We start from the raw sequence: 26,109 nt of genomic DNA, 5'->3' as shown, positions 1-26,109 counted from the left end.
AACCGGCGCACGGAATAACAAATATCTGACCACCTGGGTTAATTATAACTACCCAAGTTCTAAATCTCAAAACATTTTGCCACCAAGGTCAAACATTACCATCCGTAGTTCTATCAAGAAGACACCAAGGCGAATATAAATGACCACCAAGGTCTTAACGCCCTCAAGGCTAGTTTTATTAAATTAATGTTGCCACCAAGGCAAATGTAAAAATCATATAAATGACCACCTAGGTCTATTGCAACCAAGGCATTTATAAATGACCACCAAGGTCTTTTGCCACCAAGGCATATATAAATGACCACCTAGGTTTTTTGCCACCAAGGCATATATAAACGACCACCAAGGTCTTAAAGCCACCAAGGCTAAATTGCCACCAAGGCATATGTAAGTAAAAGTTAAAGAATATAGTTACTTTGCCGACAACACGTGGAGCACGACCTTTCCACAGCTTGGATACTGAAAGAATGAGGATGTATCACATGTACTTCCGCCAAAGATATCAACCAATGAGGTTATATTCTCATGGAAAAAAGTATTGCAACACCAAATTGAAATTCAAATTAAAAAAACACTCTTTATTTTTTTGTGATATAATCTGTTGAAATAGAACTATTTAAACATTATTTAAACATCACCTGAGTTTAATCAATAAATATCGACTCGATAAGTTCTTATCTGCACATGCAGCTACTGCACTCGTAAACAATAAAACAGATGTTTTTATCCTCATTGTTTTCAACACTTTAAATAACCAAGTTTATAAAGTTATGTGATTGACACCTTGTAATTGGTCATCCACAACTCATAACTGCAGCAATATGGCAGAAAATCAGCATGAGAGAAGTAGGTATTCTTCACCATTCCACTATCAGTCGTTTTGAGAATAAAAATCAGGCAACAAACGATGTTAAAGACCTTCCGAGATCAAGAAGACCCCTTATAACATCTGCTAGGGAAAATCAAGCATAATGAAGGTTGGTCAGAAGGAAACCCATTGCAAACAATACAATCCTAAAAAGAGAGTGATGACCATACAGGAGCCTTTAAACAATAACTGTTCGAGATCGGCTCATCGCTACTGCTTATCGTGCGATAAGACCATTTTTGCGACCTTTGCCTACGAACAAAAACACAGTTGCCCGTATCAAATATAGTGCAGAGATCGCCAAAGTGGGAAATAAGCATCGTGGAGGAAGATCCATTGTTCCAATGGAATTCGATTTATCTTCCTTGGCCCGATCGTAGCCCGAATTTGAACCATATCGAACCATATCGGGCATATATGGGACACTATTGGGTGTAAAGTGCACGAAAGGACACCCCAGTCAAACACGTCATGAAATAAACAATACCCTTCGCCAGGAATGGTTGCTGCTACCTTAGCAACACATTAGTCGACTTATGGCAGAAATCAGAAGACGTTAAGATGCGGTTATCCGTTTGAACAGAGGCTGCCCACAAAGTACTAATTCTTTGGCGTATAACGATCAAACATGATGTAAACAATCATCTAAAGATCAATTTTGAAATGTCTGACATTGTAAAGTTCGACTTTAGTAAAAGTACAAAAAACAATTCATTTTGATATAAAAATTTTGGTTAGATAAAACATTTTTTTTCATATATTTTTTGTTCGTTTTAATGCCAATGGTATCATTAACTACGTTTCAATATTATTTTACAAATATTTTTTCATATTCCATCCAAAATAAGAACCTGATTTTTCAATTTGTAAAAATTCAAGGTGTTGCAATACATTTTTTCATGTGTATATATTGTCAACTTCCTACGAAGATCTAGAAAAAAATGTTTTAATTCAAATATGCAAAATATTCACGATGCGGAATGTATACATTTCATCTTTACAGACTTCAGAAACAGGACAAATATCATGGCTTATCTGGTTTTCTCCCGTTTCGTTGTACATAGCCTTGCTTCATTATTTTTACTCTTTACACAAATAAACAGTTATAAAGCCAAACTAACTAGAGGTCAATATTAACAAAACATTAAAATATTACATTGCCTCCTTCTTTGAAAACATGTGTCTCACATGTAAACAAAAAATAACTTTAACTTATTAAAGTATGGAAGACCACTTTTCATACGGTGTATATATCTCCCAATCGATACGATATTCCGGTGCTTGCATTTCCAATCATGAATTTCTTGATAGAGGTTGCTGCTCACAAGAAAGCTATTAAATCAAGAGTATCAAATGGTGAAGTTGAAATCATCTCTTCGTAAATTTTACGGACGCCATCATGTGTTGATTGACTGTTATGGAATAACCGTTTCACAAATGATATTGAATATGTTCCTTACGTCGTAACTCCAATCCCCTTCCCTTTCACGAATGTGACCTACCGAATTAGACTATTTACCGGATTTGTTATCTCATAAGCAACACGACGGGTGCCACATGTGGGTATACATTTACAATTAATTCTCCATAGGCCGTAATGGTAACGTTTTCCTCCGTTGCTCAGTCCATATCGTTTACTTGAACATGTATGATGGCTCATATCGAAGCTGATACATTTATACATGTCTGGTTAAATTTTCGGGGTGGCAAGTGAGATTACTTTTTTCGAAAATTGCTGGACCCCGGAAGATGGTGAAAAATGTCACTCTCCTCATGAAATAATCCCAAAATTCTGATCATAAAATTCAATAAAAAAATTGTCCTTTCTAATAATTTATTTCAGGTCAAATCTACATCTTTCTTTTCTCATCACATCAGCTCTATAAAACAGTTCTTATTGTTCATTTATGTCCATTTTTAAAATCACAGCATCCACAATGGTATGGCGGACTAATATTTATTTTTAATTACGTCATCTGAGTTCCTCATCTCAAGGTCTATTAGGGATCCTGACCCATATTGAAATCAATACTTCTGATTTTTCCAAATATTTTTATGTGATCTTCATCGGTATAACATTCTGAATAAATCTGTGTATTTTTGTCCATTTCTGAAAAAAAATAAAGTTGTTTTAGCACTATAAGGCAATGACACTTTCGTCGCTATATTCATTTATTTTGAATACAATGTGTATGTATAAATAATTTCTTCCAGAATACATTCACTAGTCAAAACAAGGACAAAACTTCTGATTATAACCTTTAATGACAATACACAGACCCTGTTAAAGCATTCTATAAAATTTTCTTGTGTCTTAAAGTGCATTTTGGCAGAGAAATTATGCAAAAATGAAGATTTTATAAAAAAACCAACACCAAAATAATTATTCTTACTAGTGGAAATCTGGTATTTAAAACTGTGGAAAGCACTCTAAACTACTGGGAAAGTCATCCTTATCATATAATTAGAGTGCAATATAGTGCAAATTTTCAAAACTTGTCCTTTCACATAATTCTATTTGAGAAAAAATGTTTTTAACATGTATTTCAGTGAAAACCTTTTATCAGTGAGAAATCCACATGAGGTTTTAAAGGAAACATTGTGACATCACATGTATTATGGCGTCATTAAATAACGACAGATCAAAATAGTGCTAAATATAGTTTGCAGTGTTACGTGAGAAACAGTTGCCGCAAGATTTAACTCGAAATATTGAGTCGAAACGATCTGTAACTAAGCCTTTCCATTCAATATCAAGACCATAGCAACAGTTTTCATATTTGCATATTTTTAACATACCGACTGTAATTTCAATTGCATAAATACCATAAATAAACAATTTAGAGCTTGCCTAACAAAAGAAAATGCTTACCAGTTATTCAGGACTTTTTAAAACCTCTAGTTTGCCATCTCAGTTTAAAAAGTAATGATATGTCTGGAACTGAAATAAGACAAAAAAAAATTACTCAGGCTGTGTTATCATTTGATTTAAATAAATATAAGTATTATTGAGAGAGAAAAATCTATTTCTTGAAAGTTTAATTACAAAGATAGACAAATGCTTCTCCCTTGTGGCTTAGTAACCTTCATTTAAACCTTTTATATTAGAAGCAATGGGTAGTAGCTAACTAGCTTAATAGTTGAATCGGTGCAGAAATATTGTTTTCAAAAAGGTTTGACCCTCCCCCTTTTTCACTGAGAAATGACAATATCTTTTATTTTGCTCAAGTGCATTAAAAATAATAATTCATGATTTTCTTAAAACATGTACATGTGTTTTCTGTTTTTTTGCATATGATATCTACTGACCAGGGGTCAAATCATTGGATAAAAGCACATGCGATGATGTATCTCACTTTACTCGTATGAAGTGTGTTATCTCCCATGATTATCAGGTATTCCTGTAGACCGAAGTGATAATTACATAACAAAGACTATATTGTGTCATGTTTACTTACAATTTAATAATATTTAAAAGTTATTTCTTGCCTTTTTCAATATAGTAAACAAATTCCTTTCGGATATCTCGGAAGTAAACAAAGTTATGATTGTGCCTAAAAAAGGGTTCAGCCCCGTGCCAGTAATGCATTTTAAAAGCGAAAATTTCATTGAGTTTTTGCTGATCTTTATCAATAATATTTATCTTAAACCATTTATAATAACTAGGTATAAATAAAAAACTACTAACCATCATTTTCGGTGGTGTACAAGGTGAAATCATCCATAAATCAGCCTGAAAACTTCTGGAATCAAGCTTCTAATTTGGGTATACATTTACAATTAATTCTCCATAGGCCGTAATGGTAACGTTTTCCTCCGTTGCTCAGTCCATATCGTTTACTTGAACATGTATGATGGCTCATATCGAAGCTGATACATTTATACATGTCTGGTTAAATTTTCGGGGTGGCAAGTGAGATTACTTTTTTCGAAAATTGCTGGACCCCGGAAGATGGTGAAAAATGTCACTCTCCTCATGAAATAATCCCAAAATTCTGATCATAAAATTCAATAAAAAAATTGTCCTTTCTAATAATTTATTTCAGGTCAAATCTACATCTTTCTTTTCTCATCACATCAGCTCTATAAAACAGTTCTTATTGTTCATTTATGTCCATTTTTAAAATCACAGCATCCACAATGGTATGGCGGACTAATATTTTTTTTTAATTACGTCATCTGAGTTCCTCATCTCAAGGTCTATTAGGGATCCTGACCCATATTGAAATCAATACTTCTGATTTTTCCAAATATTTTTATGTGATCTTCATCGGTATAACATTCTGAATAAATCTGTGTATTTTTGTCCATTTCTGAAAAAAAATAAAGTTGTTTTAGCACTATAAGGCAATGACACTTTCGTCGCTATATTCATTTATTTTGAATACAATGTGTATGTATAAATAATTTCTTCCAGAATACATTCACTAGTCAAAACAAGGACAAAACTTCTGATTATAACCTTTAATGACAATACACAGACCCTGTTAAAGCATTCTATGAAATTTTCTTGTGTCTTAAAGTGCATTTTGGCAGAGAAATTATGCAAAAATGAAGATTTTATAAAAAAAACCAACACCAAAATAATTATTCTTACTAGTGGAAATCTGGTATTTAAAACTGTGGAAAGCACTCTAAACTACTGGGAAAGTCATCCTTATCATATAATTAGAGTGCAATATAGTGCAAATTTTCAAAACTTGTCCTTTCACATAATTCTATTTGAGAAAAAATGTTTTTAACATGTATTTCAGTGAAAACCTTTTATCAGTGAGAAATCCACATGAGGTTTTAAAGGAAACATTGTGACATCACATGTATTATGGCGTCATTAAATAACGACAGATCAAAATAGTGCTAAATATAGTTTGCAGTGTTACGTGAGAAACAGTTGCCGCAAGATTTAACTCGAAATATTGAGTCGAAACGATCTGTAACTAAGCCTTTCCATTCAATATCAAGACCATAGCAACAGTTTTCATATTTGCATATTTTTAACATACCGACTGTAATTTCAATTGCATAAATACAATAAATAAACAATTTAGAGCTTGCCTAACAAAAGAAAATGCTTACCAGTTATTCAGGACTTTTTAAAACCTCTAGTTTGCCATCTCAGTTTAAAAAGTAATGATATGTCTGGAACTGAAATAAGACAAAAAAAAATTACTCAGGCTGTGTTATCATTTGATTTAAATAAATATAAGTATTATTGAGAGAGAAAAATCTATTTCTTGAAAGTTTAATTACAAAGATAGACAAATGCTTCTCCCTTGTGGCTTAGTAACCTTCATTTAAACCTTTTATATTAGAAGCAATGGGTAGTAGCTAACTAGCTTAATAGTTGAATCGGCGCAGAAATATTGTTTTCAAAAAGGTTTGACCCTCCCCCTTTTTCACTGAGAAATGACAATATCTTTTATTTTGCTCAAGTGCATTAAAAATAATAATTCATGATTTTCTTAAAACATGTACATGTGTTTTCTGTTTTTTTGCATATGATATCTACTGACCAGGGGTCAAATCATTGGATAAAAGCACATGCGATGATGTATCTCACTTTACTCGTATGAAGTGTGTTATCTCCCATGATTATCAGGTATTCCTGTAGACCGAAGTGATAATTACATAACAAAGACTATATTGTGTCATGTTTACTTACAATTTAATAATATTTAAAAGTTATTTCTTGCCTTTTTCAATATAGTAAACAAATTCCTTTCGGATATCTCGGAAGTAAACAAAGTTATGATTGTGCCTAAAAAAGGGTTCAGCCCCGTGCCAGTAATGCATTTTAAAAGCGAAAATTTCATTGAGTTTTTGCTGATCTTTATCAATAATATTTATCTTAAACCATTTATAATAACTAGGTATAAATAAAAAACTACTAACCATCATTTTCGGTGGTGTACAAGGTGAAATCATCCATAAATCAGCCTGAAAACTTCTGGAATCAAGCTTCTAATTTGGGTATACATTTACAATTAATTCTCCATAGGCCGTAATGGTAACGTTTTCCTCCGTTGCTCAGTCCATATCGTTTACTTGAACATGTATGATGGCTCATATCGAAGCTGATACATTTATACATGTCTGGTTAAATTTTCGGGGTGGCAAGTGAGATTACTTTTTTCGCAAATTGCTGGACCCCGGAAGATGGTGAAAATGTCACTCTCCTCATGAAATAATCCCAAAATTCTGATCATAAAATTCAATAAAAAAATAGTCCTTTCTAATAATTTATTTCAGGTCAAATCTACATCTTTCTTTTCTCATCACATCAGCTCTATAAAACAGTTCTTATTGTTCATTTATGTCCATTTTTAAAATCACAGCATCCACAATGGTATGGCGGACTAATATTTTTTTTTAATTACGTCATCTGAGTTCCTCATCTCAAGGTCTATTAGGGATCCTGACCCATATTGAAATCAATACTTCTGATTTTTCCAAATATTTTTATGTGATCTTCATCGGTATAACATTCCGAATAAATCTGTGTATTTTTGTCCATTTCTGAAAAAAAATAAAGTTGTTTTAGCACTATAAGGCAATGACACTTTCGTCGCTATATTCATTTATTTTGAATACAATGTGTATGTATAAATAATTTCTTCCAGAATACATTCACTAGTCAAAACAAGGACAAAACTTCTGATTATAACCTTTAATGACAATACACAGACCCTGTTAAAGCATTCTATAAAATTTTCTTGTGTCTTAAAGTGCATTTTGGCAGAGAAATTATGCAAAAATGAAGATTTTATAAAAAAACCAACACCAAAATAATTATTCTTACTAGTGGAAATCTGGTATTTAAAACTGTGGAAAGCACTCTAAACTACTGGGAAAGTCATCCTTATCATATAATTAGAGTGCAATATAGTGCAAATTTTCAAAACTTGTCCTTTCACATAATTCTATTTGACAAAAAATGTTTTTAACATGTATTTCAGTGAAAACCTTTTATCAGTGAGAAATCCACATGAGGTTTTAAAGGAAACATTGTGACATCACATGTATTATGGCGTCATTAAATAACGACAGATCAAAATAGTGCTAAATATAGTTTGCAGTGTTACGTGAGAAACAGTTGCCGCAAGATTTAACTCGAAATATTGAGTCGAAACGATCTGTAACTAAGCCTTTCCATTCAATATCAAGACCATAGCAACAGTTTTCATATTTGCATATTTTTAACATACCGACTGTAATTTCAATTGCATAAATACCATAAATAAACAATTTAGAGCTTGCCTAACAAAAGAAAATGCTTACCAGTTATTCAGGACTTTTTAAAACCTCTAGTTTGCCATCTCAGTTTAAAAAGTAATGATATGTCTGGAACTGAAATAAGACAAAAAAAAATTACTCAGGCTGTGTTATCATTTGATTTAAATAAATATAAGTATTATTGAGAGAGAAAAATCTATTTCTTGAAAGTTTAATTACAAAGATAGACAAATGCTTCTCCCTTGTGGCTTAGTAACCTTCATTTAAACCTTTTATATTAGAAGCAATGGGTAGTAGCTAACTAGCTTAATAGTTGAATCGGTGCAGAAATATTGTTTTCAAAAAGGTTTGACCCTCCCCCTTTTTCACTGAGAAATGACAATATCTTTTATTTTGCTCAAGTGCATTAAAAATAATAATTCATGATTTTCTTAAAACATGTACATGTGTTTTCTGTTTTTTTGCATATGATATCTACTGACCAGGGGTCAAATCATTGGATAAAAGCACATGCGATGATGTATAAAGGCAACAGTAGTATACCGCTGTTCAAAACTCATAAATCCATGGACAAAAAACAAAATCGGGGTAACAAACTAAAACCGAGGGAAACGCATTAAATATAAGAGGAGAACAACGACACAACACCGAAACGCAACACACACAGAAACAGACCAAGCAACAGACAAAACACCACGAGAATAACAAATATAACATCAAAACCAAATACAAGAATTTGGGATAGATAAGTACCGTGCCACGTCTTATCTAAAAAAATAAGAGAAAACACAAACGACTCAACGTTAAAATGCAACACACACAGAAACGAACAATATTATAACAATGGCCATCTTCCTGACTTGGTACAGGACACTTTTAAAGGGGAATAAAAGTGGTGGGTTGAACCTGGTTTTATGGCATGCCAAACCTCGCACTTTAATGACAAAGTTAAATATAACATTGAAATGACAACATAATATTACAGGACTACAATACAAACAAAAAGGAGACCATATTAGACAAAGAAAAGCATGATTAATAGACAACAAAAGCATCAAGTTTAAAATTCAATACGCCAAAAACGCGTCTTGTCCACACAAGACTCAATAGTGACGCCCAGATATAAAAGATCGAAAGTGAAAAAAGTACAAAGTTGTACAGCACTGAAGATCAAAAGTTGAAAAGGTTTTGCCAAATACGGCATTGTTTGTATGCCCGGGATAAGAACATTCTTATTATATAGAACAATTCATGCTATTGCAAACAGTAAATTTTATCAAATGAATATGAAAGAGATATACATAATCATGATAATGAAACTGAAGTATTAACTAATTACAGAAAACTAAACCCGAATACATAACGCCCAGATATAAAAGATCGAAAGTGAAAAAAGTACAAAGTTGTACAGCACTGAAGATCAAAAGTTGAAAAGGTTTTGCCAAATACGGCATTGTTTTTATGCCCGGGATAAGAACACTTTTATATAGAACGATTCATGCTATTGCAAACAGTAAATTTTAACAAATGAATGTGAAAGATATATTCATAATGAAACTGAAGTATTAACTTATTACAGAAAACTAAACCCGAATGCATGATGCAGCATAGACACACCCGAATCAATCCAGGCGTCAACGCAATTAAAAAAATGACGTCACATACGATGGTGAAAAGGCAAACGTTATGCCACATTTGAATTTATGAAATTTAGAAACAGCATGACGTCACACATGAAAAACTATAATTCAAAAGTGAGATAGAATTAGGATTGCTTAAAGATTATATTAGAACTAAATACTGATAATTTATTAAAACAAAATGCATATTGCAATACTTATTAATAGCAATTAACTGTAATATATATATGTCAAGTTTGTTATGAATCCAACTTCAAACGTAATTAATCGTACGAAATTAAATATAATAAATAAAGGCGGTGATTAATTTTTCCATCCGTAACACCTAAATATAATAAAAAGACGTCAATACATTTTGACAAAATGAGAATTACAAATATAACATTAAACATGTAAACTAAATACATGAATTTGGGATAAACAAGTACAGAAACACGTCTTATAGTAATACGAATTCACATTCAGCAAAAAAGTCACAATCGGGAATAAGTCACGTTTGGTAATTAAAAGATTAGACAACATAATGACAAACCACAATCTACCATGTGGTAAAAATGTCCTTAGCTAGTTTGGTTAAAGAGCCATCATATGGATCCACCAATTCGTGATGGTGTCCATAAAATTTACGGAGTGTCAATTTTAATCTGTCCTCCTCATAACTTTGTTGGAGCAGTTTCTGCGTAAGGAGCACACTCCTGTATATGAAGTCCGTATAGTGTGAACAAGCACGTGAATAACGTATCAATTGTGATATGTAAACACCATACGAAGGGGCAGAGGGTATGTTACTGCTAAGAAATGGGAAATTGATAATTGGGAAGTTGAAATCGTCCCGTTTATCATAGATTTTCGTGTGAAGTCGTCCATCTACGTCAATATTGAGGAAAAGATCAAGGTATGAAGCAGTCCTTCTAGTATCAGTAGTATCCTTAATTTCAAGTTCACTAGGATATATGAGATGTAAGTATTGGCTGAAGTATGGGTTGTTCAATGATAAAACATCATCAATATATCGGAAAGTAAAATTAAAGAATTTCGCAAGGTGCTTTTTCTTTTTGTCTTTTAGAAGGTTCTGAATAAATTCTGCTTCATACGAATACAAAAACAAATCAGCCAGCAGGGGTGCACAATTAGTACCCATTGGAATACCGACTGTCTGTTGAAATATAAATCCTCCAAACTCAACAAATATATAATGTATCTCACTTTACTCGTATGAAGTGTGTTATCTCCCATGATTATCAGGTATTCCTGTAGATCGAAGTGATAATTACATAACAAAGACTATATTGTGTCATGTTTACTTACAATTTAATAATATTTAAAAGTTATTTCTTGCCTTTTTCAATATAGTAAACAAATTCCTTTCGGATATCTCGGAAGTAAACAAAGTTATGATTGTGCCTAAAAAAGGGTTCAGCCCCGTGCCAGTAATGCATTTTAAAAGCGAAAATTTCATTGAGTTTTTGCTGATCTTTATCAATAATATTTATCTTAAACCATTTATAATAACTAGGTATAAATAAAAAACTACTAACCATCATTTTCGGTGGTGTACAAGGTGAAATCATCCATAAATCAGCCTGAAAACTTCTGGAATCAAGCTTCTAATTTGGGTATACATTTACAATTAATTCTCCATAGGCCGTAATGGTAACGTTTTCCTCCGTTGCTCAGTCCATATCGTTTACTTGAACATGTATGATGGCTCATATCGAAGCTGATACATTTATACATGTCTGGTTAAATTTTCGGGGTGGCAAGTGAGATTACTTTTTTCGCAAATTGCTGGACCCCGGAAGATGGTGAAAATGTCACTCTCCTCATGAAATAATCCCAAAATTCTGATCATAAAATTCAATAAAAAAATAGTCCTTTCTAATAATTTATTTCAGGTCAAATCTACATCTTTCTTTTCTCATCACATCAGCTCTATAAAACAGTTCTTATTGTTCATTTATGTCCATTTTTAAAATCACAGCATCCACAATGGTATGGCGGACTAATATTTTTTTTTAATTACGTCATCTGAGTTCCTCATCTCAAGGTCTATTAGGGATCCTGACCCATATTGAAATCAATACTTCTGATTTTTCCAAATATTTTTATGTGATCTTCATCGGTATAACATTCTGAATAAATCTGTGTATTTTTTTCCATTTCTGAAAAAAAATAAAGTTGTTTTAGCACTATAAGGCAATGACACTTTCGTCGCTATATTCATTTATTTTGAATACAATGTGTATGTATAAATAATTTCTTCCAGAATACATTCACTAGTCAAAACAAGGACAAAACTTCTGATTATAACCTTTAATGACAATACACAGACCCTGTTAAAGCATTCTATAAAATTTTCTTGTGTCTTAAAGTGCATTTTGGCAGAGAAATTATGCAAAAATGAAGATTTTATAAAAAAACCAACACCAAAATAATTATTCTTACTAGTGGAAATCTGGTATTTAAAACTGTGGAAAGCACTCTAAACTACTGGGAAAGTCATCCTTATCATATAATTAGAGTGCAATATAGTGCAAATTTTCAAAACTTGTCCTTTCACATAATTCTATTTGAGAAAAAATGTTTTTAACATGTATTTCAGTGAAAACCTTTTATCAGTGAGAAATCCACATGAGGTTTTAAAGGAAACATTGTGACATCACATGTATTATGGCGTCATTAAATAACGACAGATCAAAATAGTGCTAAATATAGTTTGCAGTGTTACGTGAGAAACAGTTGCCGCAAGATTTAACTCGAAATATTGAGTCGAAACGATCTGTAACTAAGCCTTTCCATTCAATATCAAGACCATAGCAACAGTTTTCATATTTGCATATTTTTAACATACCGACTGTAATTTCAATTGCATAAATACCATAAATAAACAATTTAGAGCTTGCCTAACAAAAGAAAATGCTTACCAGTTATTCAGGACTTTTTAAAACCTCTAGTTTGCCATCTCAGTTTAAAAAGTAATGATATGTCTGGAACTGAAATAAGACAAAAAAAAAATACTCAGGCTGTGTTATCATTTGATTTAAATAAATATAAGTATTATTGAGAGAGAAAAATCTATTTCTTGAAAGTTTAATTACAAAGATAGACAAATGCTTCTCCCTTGTGGCTTAGTAACCTTCATTTAAACCTTTTATATTAGAAGCAATGGGTAGTAGCTAACTAGCTTAATAGTTGAATCGGTGCAGAAATATTGTTTTCAAAAAGGTTTGACCCTCCCCCTTTTTCACTGAGAAATGACAATATCTTTTGTTTTGCTCAAGTGCATTAAAAATAATAATTCATGATTTTCTTAAAACATGTACATGTGTTTTCTGTTTTTTTGCATATGATATCTACTGACCAGGGGTCAAATCATTGGATAAAAGCACATGCGATGATGTATCTCACTTTACTCGTATGAAGTGTGTTATCTCCCATGATTATCAGGTATTCCTGTAGACCGAAGTGATAATTACATAACAAAGACTATATTGTGTCATGTTTACTTACAATTTAATAATATTTAAAAGTTATTTCTTGCCTTTTTCAATATAGTAAACAAATTCCTTTCGGATATCTCGGAAGTAAACAAAGTTATGATTGTGCCTAAAAAAGGGTTCAGCCCCGTGCCAGTAATGCATTTTAAAAGCGAAAATTTCATTGAGTTTTTGCTGATCTTTATCAATAATATTTATCTTAAACCATTTATAATAACTAGGTATAAATAAAAAACTACTAACCATCATTTTCGGTGGTGTACAAGGTGAAATCATCCATAAATCAGCCTGAAAACTTCTGGAATCAAGCTTCTAATTTGGGTATACATTTACAATTAATTCTCCATAGGCCGTAATGGTAACGTTTTCCTCCGTTGCTCAGTCCATATCGTTTACTTGAACATGTATGATGGCTCATATCGAAGCTGATACATTTATACATGTCTGGTTAAATTTTCGGGGTGGCAAGTGAGATTACTTTTTTCGCAAATTGCTGGACCCCGGAAGATGGTGAAAATGTCACTCTCCTCATGAAATAATCCCAAAATTCTGATCATAAAATTCAATAAAAAAATAGTCCTTTCTAATAATTTATTTCAGGTCAAATCTACATCTTTCTTTTCTCATCACATCAGCTCTATAAAACAGTTCTTATTGTTCATTTATGTCCATTTTTAAAATCACAGCATCCACAATGGTATGGCGGACTAATATTTTTTTTTAATTACGTCATCTGAGTTCCTCATCTCAAGGTCTATTAGGGATCCTGACCCATATTGAAATCAATACTTCTGATTTTTCCAAATATTTTTATGTGATCTTCATCGGTATAACATTCTGAATAAATCTGTGTATTTTTGTCCATTTCTGAAAAAAAATAAAGTTGTTTTAGCACTATAAGGCAATGACACTTTCGTCGCTATATTCATTTATTTTGAATACAATGTGTATGTATAAATAATTTCTTCCAGAATACATTCACTAGTCAAAACAAGGACAAAACTTCTGATTATAACCTTTAATGACAATACACAGACCCTGTTAAAGCATTCTATAAAATTTTCTTGTGTCTTAAAGTGCATTTTGGCAGAGAAATTATGCAAAAATGAAGATTTTATAAAAAAAACCAACACCAAAATAATTATTCTTACTAGTGGAAATCTGGTATTTAAAACTGTGGAAAGCACTCTAAACTACTGGGAAAGTCATCCTTATCATATAATTAGAGTGCAATATAGTGCAAATTTTCAAAACTTGTCCTTTCACATAATTCTATTTGAGAAAAAATGTTTTTAACATGTATTTCAGTGAAAACCTTTTATCAGTGAGAAATCCACATGAGGTTTTAAAGGAAACATTGTGACATCACATGTATTATGGCGTCATTAAATAACGACAGATCAAAATAGTGCTAAATATAGTTTGCAGTGTTACGTGAGAAACAGTTGCCGCAAGATTTAACTCGAAATATTGAGTCGAAACGATCTGTAACTAAGCCTTTCCATTCAATATCAAGACCATAGCAACAGTTTTCATATTTGCATATTTTTAACATACCGACTGTAATTTCAATTGCATAAATACCATAAATAAATAATTTAGAGCTTGCCTAACAAAAGAAAATGCTTACCAGTTATTCAGGACTTTTTAAAACCTCTAGTTTGCCATCTCAGTTTAAAAAGTAATGATATGTCTGGAACTGAAATAAGACAAAAAAAAATTACTCAGGCTGTGTTATCATTTGATTTAAATAAATATAAGTATTATTGAGAGAGAAAAATCTATTTCTTGAAAGTTTAATTACAAAGATAGACAAATGCTTCTCCCTTGTGGCTTAGTAACCTTCATTTAAACCTTTTATATTAGAAGCAATGGGTAGTAGCTAACTAGCTTAATAGTTGAATCGGTGCAGAAATATTGTTTTCAAAAAGGTTTGACCCTCCCCCTTTTTCACTGAGAAATGACAATATCTTTTGTTTTGCTCAAGTGCATTAAAAATAATAATTCATGATTTTCTTAAAACATGTACATGTGTTTTCTGTTTTTTTGCATATGATATCTACTGACCAGGGGTCAAATCATTGGATAAAAGCACATGCGATGATGTATCTCACTTTACTCGTATGAAGTGTGTTATCTCCCATGATTATCAGGTATTCCTGTAGACCGAAGTGATAATTACATAACAAAGACTATATTGTGTCATGTTTACTTACAATTTAATAATATTTAAAAGTTATTTCTTGCCTTTTTCAATATAGTAAACAAATTCCTTTCGGATATCTCGGAAGTAAACAAAGTTATGATTGTGCCTAAAAAAGGGTTCAGCCCCGTGCCAGTAATGCATTTTAAAAGCGAAAATTTCATTGAGTTTTTGCTGATCTTTATCAATAATATTTATCTTAAACCATTTATAATAACTAGGTATAAATAAAAAACTACTAACCATCATTTTCGGTGGTGTACAAGGTGAAATCATCCATAAATCAGCCTGAAAACTTCTGGAATCAAGCTTCTAATTTGGGTATACATTTACAATTAATTCTCCATAGGCCGTAATGGTAACGTTTTCCTCCGTTGCTCAGTCCATATCGTTTACTTGAACATGTATGATGGCTCATATCGAAGCTGATACATTTATACATGTCTGGTTAAATTTTCGGGGTGGCAAGTGAGATTACTTTTTTCGCAAATTGCTGGACCCCGGAAGATGGTGAAAATGTCACTCTCCTCATGAAATAATCCCAAAATTCTGATCATAAAATTCAATAAAAAAATAGTCCTTTCTAATAATTTATTTCAGGTCAAATCTACATCTTTCTTTTCTCATCACATCAGCTCTATAAAACAGTTCTTATTGTTCATTTATGTCCATTTTTAAAATCACAGCATCCACAATGGTATGGCGGACTAATATTTTTTTTTAATTACGTCATCTGAGTTCCTCATCTCAAGGTCTATTAGGGATCCTGACCCATATTGAAATCAATACTTCTGATTTTTCCAAATATTTTTATGTGATCTTCATCGGTATAACATTCTGAATAAATCTGTGTATTTTTGTCCATTTCTGAAAAAAAATAAAGTTGTTTTAGCACTATAAGGCAATGACACTTTCGTCGCTATATTCATTTATTTTGAATACAATGTGTATGTATAAATAATTTCTTCCAGAATACATTCACTAGTCAAAACAAGGACAAAACTTCTGATTATAACCTTTAATGACAATACACAGACCCTGTTAAAGCATTCTATAAAATTTTCTTGTGTCTTAAAGTGCATTTTGGCAGAGAAATTATGCAAAAATGAAGATTTTATAAAAAAACCAACACCAAAATAATTATTCTTACTAGTGGAAATCTGGTATTTAAAACTGTGGAAAGCACTCTAAACTACTGGGAAAGTCATCCTTATCATATAATTAGAGTGCAATATAGTGCAAATTTTCAAAACTTGTCCTTTCACATAATTCTATTTGAGAAAAAATGTTTTTAACATGTATTTCAGTGAAAACCTTTTATCAGTGAGAAATCCACATGAGGTTTTAAAGGAAACATTGTGACATCACATGTATTATGGCGTCATTAAATAACGACAGATCAAAATAGTGCTAAATATAGTTTGCAGTGTTACGTGAGAAACAGTTGCCGCAAGATTTAACTCGAAATATTGAGTCGAAACGATCTGTAACTAAGCCTTTCCATTCAATATCAAGACCATAGCAACAGTTTTCATATTTGCATATTTTTAACATACCGACTGTAATTTCAATTGCATAAATACCATAAATAAATAATTTAGAGCTTGCCTAACAAAAGAAAATGCTTACCAGTTATTCAGGACTTTTTAAAACCTCTAGTTTGCCATCTCAGTTTAAAAAGTAATGATATGTCTGGAACTGAAATAAGACAAAAAAAAAATTACTCAGGCTGTGTTATCATTTGATTTAAATAAATATAAGTATTATTGAGAGAGAAAAATCTATTTCTTGAAAGTTTAATTACAAAGATAGACAAATGCTTCTCCCTTGTGGCTTAGTAACCTTCATTTAAACCTTTTATATTAGAAGCAATGGGTAGTAGCTAACTAGCTTAATAGTTGAATCGGTGCAGAAATATTGTTTTCAAAAAGGTTTGACCCTCCCCCTTTTTCACTGAGAAATGACAATATCTTTTGTTTTGCTCAAGTGCATTAAAAATAATAATTCATGATTTTCTTAAAACATGTACATGTGTTTTCTGTTTTTTTGCATATGATATCTACTGACCAGGGGTCAAATCATTGGATAAAAGCACATGCGATGATGTATCTCACTTTACTCGTATGAAGTGTGTTATCTCCCATGATTATCAGGTATTCCTGTAGACCGAAGTGATAATTACATAACAAAGACTATATTGTGTCATGTTTACTTACAATTTAATAATATTTAAAAGTTATTTCTTGCCTTTTTCAATATAGTAAACAAATTCCTTTCGGATATCTCGGAAGTAAACAAAGTTATGATTGTGCCTAAAAAAGGGTTCAGCCCCGTGCCAGTAATGCATTTTAAAAGCGAAAATTTCATTGAGTTTTTGCTGATCTTTATCAATAATATTTATCTTAAACCATTTATAATAACTAGGTATAAATAAAAAACTACTAACCATCATTTTCGGTGGTGTACAAGGTGAAATCATCCATAAATCAGCCTGAAAACTTCTGGAATCAAGCTTCTAATTTGGGTATACATTTACAATTAATTCTCCATAGGCCGTAATGGTAACGTTTTCCTCCGTTGCTCAGTCCATATCGTTTACTTGAACATGTATGATGGCTCATATCGAAGCTGATACATTTATACATGTCTGGTTAAATTTTCGGGGTGGCAAGTGAGATTACTTTTTTCGCAAATTGCTGGACCCCGGAAGATGGTGAAAATGTCACTCTCCTCATGAAATAATCCCAAAATTCTGATCATAAAATTCAATAAAAAAATAGTCCTTTCTAATAATTTATTTCAGGTCAAATCTACATCTTTCTTTTCTCATCACATCAGCTCTATAAAACAGTTCTTATTGTTCATTTATGTCCATTTTTAAAATCACAGCATCCACAATGGTATGGCGGACTAATATTTTTTTTTAATTACGTCATCTGAGTTCCTCATCTCAAGGTCTATTAGGGATCCTGACCCATATTGAAATCAATACTTCTGATTTTTCCAAATATTTTTATGTGATCTTCATCGGTATAACATTCTGAATAAATCTGTGTATTTTTGTCCATTTCTGAAAAAAAATAAAGTTGTTTTAGCACTATAAGGCAATGACACTTTCGTCGCTATATTCATTTATTTTGAATACAATGTGTATGTATAAATAATTTCTTCCAGAATACATTCACTAGTCAAAACAAGGACAAAACTTCTGATTATAACCTTTAATGACAATACACAGACCCTGTTAAAGCATTCTATAAAATTTTCTTGTGTCTTAAAGTGCATTTTGGCAGAGAAATTATGCAAAAATGAAGATTTTATAAAAAAACCAACACCAAAATAATTATTCTTACTAGTGGAAATCTGGTATTTAAAACTGTGGAAAGCACTCTAAACTACTGGGAAAGTCATCCTTATCATATAATTAGAGTGCAATATAGTGCAAATTTTCAAAACTTGTCCTTTCACATAATTCTATTTGAGAAAAAATGTTTTTAACATGTATTTCAGTGAAAACCTTTTATCAGTGAGAAATCCACATGAGGTTTTAAAGGAAACATTGTGACATCACATGTATTATGGCGTCATTAAATAACGACAGATCAAAATAGTGCTAAATATAGTTTGCAGTGTTACGTGAGAAACAGTTGCCGCAAGATTTAACTCGAAATATTGAGTCGAAACGATCTGTAACTAAGCCTTTCCATTCAATATCAAGACCATAGCAACAGTTTTCATATTTGCATATTTTTAACATACCGACTGTAATTTCAATTGCATAAATACCATAAATAAATAATTTAGAGCTTGCCTAACAAAAGAAAATGCTTACCAGTTATTCAGGACTTTTTAAAACCTCTAGTTTGCCATCTCAGTTTAAAAAGTAATGATATGTCTGGAACTGAAATAAGACAAAAAAAAAATTACTCAGGCTGTGTTATCATTTGATTTAAATAAATATAAGTATTATTGAGAGAGAAAAATCTATTTCTTGAAAGTTTAATTACAAAGATAGACAAATGCTTCTCCCTTGTGGCTTAGTAACCTTCATTTAAACCTTTTATATTAGAAGCAATGGGTAGTAGCTAACTAGCTTAATAGTTGAATCGGTGCAGAAATATTGTTTTCAAAAAGGTTTGACCCTCCCCCTTTTTCACTGAGAAATGACAATATCTTTTGTTTTGCTCAAGTGCATTAAAAATAATAATTCATGATTTTCTTAAAACATGTACATGTGTTTTCTGTTTTTTTGCATATGATATCTACTGACCAGGGGTCAAATCATTGGATAAAAGCACATGCGATGATGTATCTCACTTTACTCGTATGAAGTGTGTTATCTCCCATGATTATCAGGTATTCCTGTAGACCGAAGTGATAATTACATAACAAAGACTATATTGTGTCATGTTTACTTACAATTTAATAATATTTAAAAGTTATTTCTTGCCTTTTTCAATATAGTAAACAAATTCCTTTCGGATATCTCGGAAGTAAACAAAGTTATGATTGTGCCTAAAAAAGGGTTCAGCCCCGTGCCAGTAATGCATTTTAAAAGCGAAAATTTCATTGAGTTTTTGCTGATCTTTATCAATAATATTTATCTTAAACCATTTATAATAACTAGGTATAAATAAAAAACTACTAACCATCATTTTCGGTGGTGTACAAGGTGAAATCATCCATAAATCAGCCTGAAAACTTCTGGAATCAAGCTTCTAATTTGGGTATACATTTACAATTAATTCTCCATAGGCCGTAATGGTAACGTTTTCCTCCGTTGCTCAGTCCATATCGTTTACTTGAACATGTATGATGGCTCATATCGAAGCTGATACATTTATACATGTCTGGTTAAATTTTCGGGGTGGCAAGTGAGATTACTTTTTTCGCAAATTGCTGGACCCCGGAAGATGGTGAAAATGTCACTCTCCTCATGAAATAATCCCAAAATTCTGATCATAAAATTCAATAAAAAAATAGTCCTTTCTAATAATTTATTTCAGGTCAAATCTACATCTTTCTTTTCTCATCACATCAGCTCTATAAAACAGTTCTTATTGTTCATTTATGTCCATTTTTAAAATCACAGCATCCACAATGGTATGGCGGACTAATATTTTTTTTTAATTACGTCATCTGAGTTCCTCATCTCAAGGTCTATTAGGGATCCTGACCCATATTGAAATCAATACTTCTGATTTTTCCAAATATTTTTATGTGATCTTCATCGGTATAACATTCTGAATAAATCTGTGTATTTTTGTCCATTTCTGAAAAAAAATAAAGTTGTTTTAGCACTATAAGGCAATGACACTTTCGTCGCTATATTCATTTATTTTGAATACAATGTGTATGTATAAATAATTTCTTCCAGAATACATTCACTAGTCAAAACAAGGACAAAACTTCTGATTATAACCTTTAATGACAATACACAGACCCTGTTAAAGCATTCTATAAAATTTTCTTGTGTCTTAAAGTGCATTTTGGCAGAGAAATTATGCAAAAATGAAGATTTTATAAAAAAACCAACACCAAAATAATTATTCTTACTAGTGGAAATCTGGTATTTAAAACTGTGGAAAGCACTCTAAACTACTGGGAAAGTCATCCTTATCATATAATTAGAGTGCAATATAGTGCAAATTTTCAAAACTTGTCCTTTCACATAATTCTATTTGAGAAAAAATGTTTTTAACATGTATTTCAGTGAAAACCTTTTATCAGTGAGAAATCCACATGAGGTTTTAAAGGAAACATTGTGACATCACATGTATTATGGCGTCATTAAATAACGACAGATCAAAATAGTGCTAAATATAGTTTGCAGTGTTACGTGAGAAACAGTTGCCGCAAGATTTAACTCGAAATATTGAGTCGAAACGATCTGTAACTAAGCCTTTCCATTCAATATCAAGACCATAGCAACAGTTTTCATATTTGCATATTTTTAACATACCGACTGTAATTTCAATTGCATAAATACCATAAATAAATAATTTAGAGCTTGCCTAACAAAAGAAAATGCTTACCAGTTATTCAGGACTTTTTAAAACCTCTAGTTTGCCATCTCAGTTTAAAAAGTAATGATATGTCTGGAACTGAAATAAGACAAAAAAAAAATTACTCAGGCTGTGTTATCATTTGATTTAAATAAATATAAGTATTATTGAGAGAGAAAAATCTATTTCTTGAAAGTTTAATTACAAAGATAGACAAATGCTTCTCCCTTGTGGCTTAGTAACCTTCATTTAAACCTTTTATATTAGAAGCAATGGGTAGTAGCTAACTAGCTTAATAGTTGAATCGGTGCAGAAATATTGTTTTCAAAAAGGTTTGACCCTCCCCCTTTTTCACTGAGAAATGACAATATCTTTTGTTTTGCTCAAGTGCATTAAAAATAATAATTCATGATTTTCTTAAAACATGTACATGTGTTTTCTGTTTTTTTGCATATGATATCTACTGACCAGGGGTCAAATCATTGGATAAAAGCACATGCGATGATGTATCTCACTTTACTCGTATGAAGTGTGTTATCTCCCATGATTATCAGGTATTCCTGTAGACCGAAGTGATAATTACATAACAAAGACTATATTGTGTCATGTTTACTTACAATTTAATAATATTTAAAAGTTATTTCTTGCCTTTTTCAATATAGTAAACAAATTCCTTTCGGATATCTCGGAAGTAAACAAAGTTATGATTGTGCCTAAAAAAGGGTTCAGCCCCGTGCCAGTAATGCATTTTAAAAGCGAAAATTTCATTGAGTTTTTGCTGATCTTTATCAATAATATTTATCTTAAACCATTTATAATAACTAGGTATAAATAAAAAACTACTAACCATCATTTTCGGTGGTGTACAAGGTGAAATCATCCATAAATCAGCCTGAAAACTTCTGGAATCAAGCTTCTAATTTGGGTATACATTTACAATTAATTCTCCATAGGCCGTAATGGTAACGTTTTCCTCCGTTGCTCAGTCCATATCGTTTACTTGAACATGTATGATGGCTCATATCGAAGCTGATACATTTATACATGTCTGGTTAAATTTTCGGGGTGGCAAGTGAGATTACTTTTTTCGCAAATTGCTGGACCCCGGAAGATGGTGAAAATGTCACTCTCCTCATGAAATAATCCCAAAATTCTGATCATAAAATTCAATAAAAAAATAGTCCTTTCTAATAATTTATTTCAGGTCAAATCTACATCTTTCTTTTCTCATCACATCAGCTCTATAAAACAGTTCTTATTGTTCATTTATGTCCATTTTTAAAATCACAGCATCCACAATGGTATGGCGGACTAATATTTTTTTTTAATTACGTCATCTGAGTTCCTCATCTCAAGGTCTATTAGGGATCCTGACCCATATTGAAATCAATACTTCTGATTTTTCCAAATATTTTTATGTGATCTTCATCGGTATAACATTCTGAATAAATCTGTGTATTTTTGTCCATTTCTGAAAAAAAATAAAGTTGTTTTAGCACTATAAGGCAATGACACTTTCGTCGCTATATTCATTTATTTTGAATACAATGTGTATGTATAAATAATTTCTTCCAGAATACATTCACTAGTCAAAACAAGGACAAAACTTCTGATTATAACCTTTAATGACAATACACAGACCCTGTTAAAGCATTCTATAAAATTTTCTTGTGTCTTAAAGTGCATTTTGGCAGAGAAATTATGCAAAAATGAAGATTTTATAAAAAAACCAACACCAAAATAATTATTCTTACTAGTGGAAATCTGGTATTTAAAACTGTGGAAAGCACTCTAAACTACTGGGAAAGTCATCCTTATCATATAATTAGAGTGCAATATAGTGCAAATTTTCAAAACTTGTCCTTTCACATAATTCTATTTGAGAAAAAATGTTTTTAACATGTATTTCAGTGAAAACCTTTTATCAGTGAGAAATCCACATGAGGTTTTAAAGGAAACATTGTGACATCACATGTATTATGGCGTCATTAAATAACGACAGATCAAAATAGTGCTAAATATAGTTTGCAGTGTTACGTGAGAAACAGTTGCCGCAAGATTTAACTCGAAATATTGAGTCGAAACGATCTGTAACTAAGCCTTTCCATTCAATATCAAGACCATAGCAACAGTTTTCATATTTGCATATTTTTAACATACCGACTGTAATTTCAATTGCATAAATACCATAAATAAACAATTTAGAGCTTGCCTAACAAAAGAAAATGCTTACCAGTTATTCAGGACTTTTTAAAACCTCTAGTTTGCCATCTCAGTTTAAAAAGTAATGATATGTCTGGAACTGAAATAAGACAAAAAAAAATTACTCAGGCTGTGTTATCATTTGATTTAAATAAATATAAGTATTATTGAGAGAGAAAAATCTATTTCTTGAAAGTTTAATTACAAAGATAGACAAATGCTTCTCCCTTGTGGCTTAGTAACCTTCATTTAAACCTTTTATATTAGAAGCAATGGGTAGTAGCTAACTAGCTTAATAGTTGAATCGGTGCAGAAATATTGTTTTCAAAAAGGTTTGACCCTCCCCCTTTTTCACTGAGAAATGACAATATCTTTTGTTTTGCTCAAGTGCATTAAAAATAATAATTCATGATTTTCTTAAAACATGTACATGTGTTTTCTGTTTTTTTGCATATGATATCTACTGACCAGGGGTCAAATCATTGGATAAAAGCACATGCGATGATGTATCTCACTTTACTCGTATGAAGTGTGTTATCTCCCATGATTATCAGGTATTCCTGTAGACCGAAGTGATAATTACATAACAAAGACTATATTGTGTCATGTTTACTTACAATTTAATAATATTTAAAAGTTATTTCTTGCCTTTTTCAATATAGTAAACAAATTCCTTTCGGATATCTCGGAAGTAAACAAAGTTATGATTGTGCCTAAAAAAGGGTTCAGCCCCGTGCCAGTAATGCATTTTAAAAGCGAAAATTTCATTGAGTTTTTGCTGATCTTTATCAATAATATTTATCTTAAACCATTTATAATAACTAGGTATAAATAAAAAACTACTAACCATCATTTTCGGTGGTGTACAAGGTGAAATCATCCATAAATCAGCCTGAAAACTTCTGGAATCAAGCTTCTAATTTGGGTATACATTTACAATTAATTCTCCATAGGCCGTAATGGTAACGTTTTCCTCCGTTGCTCAGTCCATATCGTTTACTTGAACATGTATGATGGCTCATATCGAAGCTGATACATTTATACATGTCTGGTTAAATTTTCGGGGTGGCAAGTGAGATTACTTTTTTCGCAAATTGCTGGACCCCGGAAGATGGTGAAAATGTCACTCTCCTCATGAAATAATCCCAAAATTCTGATCATAAAATTCAATAAAAAAATAGTCCTTTCTAATAATTTATTTCAGGTCAAATCTACATCTTTCTTTTCTCATCACATCAGCTCTATAAAACAGTTCTTATTGTTCATTTATGTCCATTTTTAAAATCACAGCATCCACAATGGTATGGCGGACTAATATTTTTTTTTTAATTACGTCATCTGAGTTCCTCATCTCAAGGTCTATTAGGGATCCTGACCCATGTGGAGCAGGATCTGCTTACCCTTCCGGAGTACCTGAGATCACCCCTAGTTTTTGGTAAGGTTCGTGTTGTTAATTCTTTAGTTGTCTTTGTTGTGTCATGTGTACTATTGTTTGTCTGTTTGTCCTTTTCATTTTTAGCCATGGCGTTGTCAGTTTATTTTCGATTTATGAGTTTGAATGTCCCACTGGTACAAATGTATCTTTCGTCCCTCTTTCATAAATTAAACCAAAAAAAATACGCAATAAAAATAATCAGAAAAAATCAAAATATATCAAAAAATAATTTCGATATTTTAGCAATAAAATAAATCAAATAACTCAATCATAATCATGAAAACATGCAATGTTCATTTCAATATTAAATGTTCATAACTTAAACAAAGTTCTAATCAGACACGTATCTGTAGGGTGGACGTTTCACACGATATCCGCGAACGTATTCAATATTGTCAGTTGGGAAATTAGACATATCACACTGTTCATTTTCACCCAATTCAAGGTCAGACTCAATGTTATTTTTTTCGATTGCGGAAGCGTGAGACTCGGTGTCTCTTTGAATTACAAATTAATTAGCCAATTGTCAAAATCTCCATGATACGGTTTACGTCTGTTGTTATGAACAACTCTTGGTTTTGACGATTCTAACTTTTGAATCCGGTATACCAAGTCACTAATACTGTTTGTGATTAAACTGAATAAATGTTCTGGAATATCTTCTTTCGGCGAATCTTGAGAACAAGCTAACTAAATAAGTATTGTTACATCTCCACATGGCTTGTCAATAGTTTGTTCATACACCTTTACAGACTTATCTGTTGCGTTCAATTCTGGAATCGGAACGACATCTGATGATGAATTAACTACCTTTTTGGCCAACAGGAGCGGATGCTTCTCCACAAATCTATCTAACATGCTACAATCTGGAGCAAAACCAAAATCAATAACTTTCTCCGGAATAATCTGCTGGACACCCGTCGGAATAACTGTTGTCTCTGACACAGCAACCCGACAACATCGCACACCTTGTGTATTTAATACAGCACATGCAAGATATCTGTTCTTTGTTCACAGTCATTGTAT

General features: G+C 31.8%; 2 long non-coding RNA genes across 2 annotated transcripts; both read right to left on the bottom strand.

Annotated features, from left to right (window-relative positions):
- Positions 1-2,433: 2,433 nt before the first annotated feature.
- Positions 2,434-8,230, bottom strand: LOC143070999 (uncharacterized). The gene is made up of 6 exons (XR_012976766.1): positions 8,147-8,230; positions 6,761-7,384; positions 5,945-6,013; positions 4,557-5,181; positions 3,741-3,809; positions 2,434-2,978 (listed from the first exon to the last, which is right to left on the bottom strand). It is a non-coding gene; the product is annotated as an uncharacterized LOC143070999 (long non-coding RNA).
- A 2,853-nt stretch (positions 8,231-11,083) lies between these two features.
- On the bottom strand, positions 11,084-25,027 carry LOC143070885 (uncharacterized). Its single transcript, XR_012976756.1, has 13 exons — positions 24,496-25,027; positions 23,680-23,748; positions 22,294-22,917; positions 21,477-21,545; positions 20,091-20,714; positions 19,274-19,342; positions 17,888-18,511; positions 17,071-17,139; positions 15,685-16,308; positions 14,869-14,937; positions 13,482-14,105; positions 12,666-12,734; positions 11,084-11,903 (listed from the first exon to the last, which is right to left on the bottom strand). It is a non-coding gene; the product is annotated as an uncharacterized LOC143070885 (long non-coding RNA).
- Between the last annotated feature and the right edge of the window lie 1,082 nt (positions 25,028-26,109).

Source organism: Mytilus galloprovincialis, chromosome 1, assembly GCF_965363235.1.
Source record: "Mytilus galloprovincialis chromosome 1, xbMytGall1.hap1.1, whole genome shotgun sequence".
Taxonomy (NCBI): Eukaryota; Metazoa; Mollusca; class Bivalvia; order Mytilida; family Mytilidae; genus Mytilus; species Mytilus galloprovincialis.
The sequence above is the reverse complement of the archived record's forward strand: the minus strand, read 5'-3'. Positions and strand labels throughout refer to the sequence as shown.